This window comes from Peromyscus eremicus, chromosome 6 (assembly GCF_949786415.1).
Source record: "Peromyscus eremicus chromosome 6, PerEre_H2_v1, whole genome shotgun sequence".
In the NCBI taxonomy this organism is placed as follows: domain Eukaryota; kingdom Metazoa; phylum Chordata; class Mammalia; order Rodentia; family Cricetidae; genus Peromyscus; species Peromyscus eremicus.
The window spans coordinates 45,962,049-45,967,131 of NC_081421.1; the positions used below are offsets into that span (position 1 = coordinate 45,962,049).

General features: G+C 40.9%; 1 pseudogene; it reads right to left on the bottom strand.

Moving 5' to 3' along the window:
- Positions 1-452: 452 nt before the first annotated feature.
- On the bottom strand, positions 453-1,096 carry LOC131913726 (small ribosomal subunit protein eS8-like; annotated as a pseudogene).
- Positions 1,097-5,083: the final 3,987 nt, after the last annotated feature.

Consider the following 5,083-nt stretch of genomic DNA (forward strand, 5'->3'; position numbering starts at 1 on the left):
TTTATTTGCAGTGCTGGGGGATCAAACTCAGGGCCTCATGCCTTCAAGGCAAGCACTCTGACACTGAGCTGTGCCCCAAAGCCCTCTGGCTTCAATTCTGTTGGGAGCTTATAGGATTTTCTGGTGTCTTCAGTATTGAGTATAAGAGAAAAGCAAAGCCTCCCTTTTGCTAAACTTAAAAAAAAAATGTGCGTTTATGAGAAAATAATGGTAAATAAAGATCTGGATATATACATAAATTCAACCATAAACTTTGTAGTATGGAAACTGGTATCTTAGAAGATATTAGTAAGAATCCTTGGAAACAAATTAACCTGATCATATTAGGAAAAGGAATGAAGTAACACCCACGCACATAGTCTTTAACTAAAATTTGCTTTAAATTTCATGGACTACATCTTTTTCTTTAACATAGAAGAATAAACACCTTTATTACATGAGCTACGAATGGTTTATTTGCTTCTGCAGGTTTTGATCTTCCTCAGATAGAACTCCAGGTTCTTGTCTTCTTGAATCTAACCCTCTGCTCTGCCACACTGGCTGGTCTTGGGGCCATACAGGCAAGAACCCTGTCCTGCTGGACCCACTCTTCCCGAAGACCACCAATTTTGGTGTTCTTTCTCCTTTCATAACACTTCTTTTGAATTTTCTGTAATTGTTTGTTTGTTTGTTTGTTTTAAATCTTTTCCTCCTCAGGAGCCAACTGGGCAGCTGGGGCCAGTGCATAGGGGGACTGGAACCACTGTCGGTGTATTGTGCTCTCAATAAGCACGATGCAGTTCTACACCAGGGTCTTGGTGCAGACCAACTTGTTATGGGATGCGTTGTAGACAGCATCAATGATCCCTCTTTTGCAAGTACGATACTCAGAGCCCCAGGAAGAGTTCCCGACATCCAGTCTTAAAGCTCAGTACTTCTTACTGCCTCTTCAAACTTGGACTGTGTCTATACGACGAGGACCAATCTTAGTGTTGACATCACGCTGTCCCAGCTCCTACTTCTGCTTTTTGTGGTAGAGCTTTCTCTTAACCCAGGTCTTGTGGAGCTTGTGCCAGTAGTCCTGAGAGATGCCAACCGCTTGATGCTGGCTGGACATAGCAACTACCTGGTTTTGCAGAAGTTATAAGAACCCAGTAGAAACCATACAGAAGATTTTTAACGTTGACCTTCTCTCAGGCTAATCATAAGTAAAGATGATACTCTCATCATGATGGTCAGTTTCCATTACCAGATGCCATCCGCTTTCAAGTGTAAGTAGCTGACAATCTACAGTACAATGTGTTACTAAGTTGCCAGGTTCATTTAGGAGTATTAAATGCACGTTTAGTTTAAAACATTTTTTAGTTCAGATGGTTTTATTTTAACAACATCTTGCTGGGCGATCTTATGATAAGGAATGAGCATTTGAATACACACATATATGTAATATCCTGTGAAGAAACAAGGAATTTCAGATGGCAGACGAAGAACTTGAAATTATTTTAACTTTTTTTTTTTTCGAGACAGGGTTTCTCTGTGTAGTTTTGGTGCCTGTCTTGGATCTCTCTCTCTGTAAACTAGGCTGGCTTCGAATTCAGAGATCTGCCTGGCTCTGCATGCCAAGTGCTGGGATTAAAGGCATGTGTCACTGCCACCTGGCAAAGTTGTTTTAATTTTAAGGTGGTGTTTACAGCTCAGAGGTGTACAATATACCATATGTTGTATCCTAGTAAATTTATAATGTTAGAACCTTAACATTATTATACGCAGAACATTTTGAATAATGAGAGGAAGGCTTTCAGTATTATAAGAATTTAAAACCCAAGACCCAAGTAACGTTAAGGAGACATATCAGTTGGTAAAGTACCTGATTCACCAGGGCCTATGTTCAGTCCCCAGTACCCATGTAAACACGGGGCCCATTGGCACACTTGAGTCCCAGCACCAGGAAGGTAGACAGGAGGATCCCTGGGGTTCCCTGACCAACCAGCAAGCTAAGACTAATTAGTGAATTCCAGGCCAGTGAGAGACCCTGGAAGAAAAAAAAAAGAAAAAGATTAATGGGGCTAAAGAGATTTAAAGGCACTTACTCTTCTTGTAGAGGATACACGTTGTTCTGTTCCCAGTGCTACCTGGTAGCTTACAACCATTGTTTAACTCCATTTCCGGGGCTTTCACTCCCCTCTATGATCTCAGCAGGCACTGGGAAAGCATGCAGTTCACTTACATACATACTCAAACATATGGAACAAAAACAAATCTTAAAAGAAAAGCAAGGTGGGAGGCTTCTGAAATATGACATCAGAGGTTGTCCTCTGGCTTCTACATGAAAGTGCATAGATGTATATGCGCCTCTGCATACATACAAACAGGTACATGCACGCAACGTAATTTACAGTTATGCTAAGGAATGGTATGTCTGCTGAGGTTGTAGCGCATAGATAGTATCCCACAGAGTAAAAAGTCTGTACTCTTGCTACAATATTATTAAAACATACACAGTGTATTATAGGACAATACTAATTTAAAGGGAAAAATAATATGCTTTCTTAAAAGTCTGAATCAGAAAATTGGAAGGTCGTGTTTTTATGTCCTGGTAAGAATGTAAGAAAATCAGGCACGCCTTTAATCCCAGGGCTCGGGAGGCAAAACAAGATGGATCTCTATGAGTTTGAGGCCAGCCTAGTCTACAGAGTGAGTTCCAGGGCAAGCACCAAAACTACAAAGAGTAACCCTGCCCCCCCCCAAAAAAAAAACTGGAAAAAAAGAAGAATGTAAGAAAATAATCTTTGGTATGACTCAGCCCAAATTGTAGTTCTTGAATTTCTGACTATCTAAAGGAAAAAAAAAAAACACTATTGGTCATGTTTATCTCATCAGCTAATAAAAAAATTGGCAAAAAGCAATGCTGTTTGGGGGCCCTAGGTATGTAGAAATGACCAACTTAGTTGACATGAAAGTCATATATATATATATATATATATATATGTATACACATATATGTACATACACATACATATATAATATATACATACGTATACATAATACATACAAACACACATATATGATTAGCTTTCAGGTAACAAATTCATCTTAAAATGAATCTAGACACATTTACTCTTATTCCATGCTGTGTTGCTAGCCCGTGCTCTCATTTTGGAAAGTTTTTAGCAGATGCCTTCCTCACTGTGGCTATGGTGCCTCAGCTGGAATCTTATCAGATAGATGATGATGTGAAAGACCCTTCACCAACCAGACAGGACACTCAGTGCTTTCTCACTGCCATCTCAGCCCTGAGCTAAAAGAACTGCAGATGTTGTTGGTTCTGCCCCTGTGTTTTCTGACTGAATGTACCTGACCCCTAGCTGGTACCATCATATGGAAGAAGACAGAACAGCAGACTCTGTGCTTTCTCCAGATTAGCCTCTTGCTTGAACTATGACAATGAGTGCAGGCTTGATTATCACTTTCGTGTTTGCTGTGTTAAATCAGCTACTCTGGGACCTCTAAGTGCATTTCTCTCCAGTTCAGCTGATTCCTTGGTAAACAGTGTTCTAGTCTCCACCCAAAGTACTGGCTCAGGTTTTATGTCAGCTTGGCTAAAAGTATGTATGTTTAATTACCTAATATACTTTATAAATTTTAGTGGCACTATTAGTTAGATTAATAGATGAAGGGGACCTGAACTCAGCTAGAAGTTGTTATTAAGAAAATAAGTTTGCTGGCAATGGTCGAGAGACACCCAGAACTGACCTACTCTGGTGATAGGATGGCCAAACACCCTAATTGTCGTGCTAGAAACCCCATCCAATGACTGAGGGAACTGGACGCAGAGATCCACAGCCAGGCCCCGGGTGGAGCTCCGGGAGTCCAATTGGCGAGAATGAGGAGGGTTTATATGAGAGAAAACTGTTGAGACCAAGGTTGGATAAAGCACAGGGACAAATAGCCAAACGAATGGAAACACATGAACTATGAACCAATGGCTGAGGGGCCCCCAACTGGATCAGGCCCTCTGAATAGGTGAGACAGTTGATTGGCTTGATCTGTTTGGGAGGCATCCAGGCAGTGGGACCAGGTCCTGTGCTCATTGCATGAGTCGGCTGTTTGAAACCTGGGGCTTATGCAGGGCCGCTTGGCTCAGCCTGGGAGGAGGGGACTGGACCTGCCTGGACTGAGTCTACCAGGTTGACCTCAATCCTCGGGGGAGTCTTTGCCCTGGAGGAGATGGGAATGGGAGTTGTCTGGGGGGAAGGGGAGGGGGGAGAACAAGGGAATCCGTGGCTGATATGTAGAATTAAATTATATTGTAAAATAAAATAAAATTCAATTTAAAAAAGAAAAGAAAAGAAGTTTCACAATTATTAAGGGTTAGAGTGAGAACTAGCATCCCTTTAAAATTCTAGAAGTAAAAGAGTCAAGGACACAATGAATTTATGTCAACCAGAAGTGAAAACAGAGGAGCAACAGTATGGACACCCTGCCTACTAATATATACACTGAGCACCAGAAATGATTTGTATCCTGAATCAGAAGAGGTGGATTCATTTCATATTCTTGGTTCCTATGAAAAGTCCCAGATACGGGATGATGATTTGGAGATGAGCAATACATCATAGGGGCAATGTTCAAACTAGGGCAGTCAATGAGACAGCTGAGGAGACAGTTAAAACTGGTGACAGTGGGGGCAGAAAGACCCTGGAGAACTATTTAATGGGCTGGCAGAAGGAACTGGTGGGAGCTGTGAGTCACGGTCACTTTTCTTCACAAGCATTTACTTCATAGACTTTCAGTAAATCAAATAGTATCACATGGAACTGCAATTATAAAGGCATTTATTGAGGTGACCCTAGTGACTGTTGTTAGCTATATAATTTTCTGAAAATCTGACTTTCAAAAACATAAATGAGTAAACATTCTCGTGCCCTGGCCCCTGTTCCAATGTCTGTTCTTCCAATGAACTTTCTATAGGATATAGATGGTATTAGTTAGCTCAAATTAAGGTATTATTCATTAAAGGATTCTGTTTTCCTAACTTCTAACTGAAGTGGTGTCATGAGTATAACACCTCAAAATCAGATTTATCATCTCTTGTGTTTTAAAC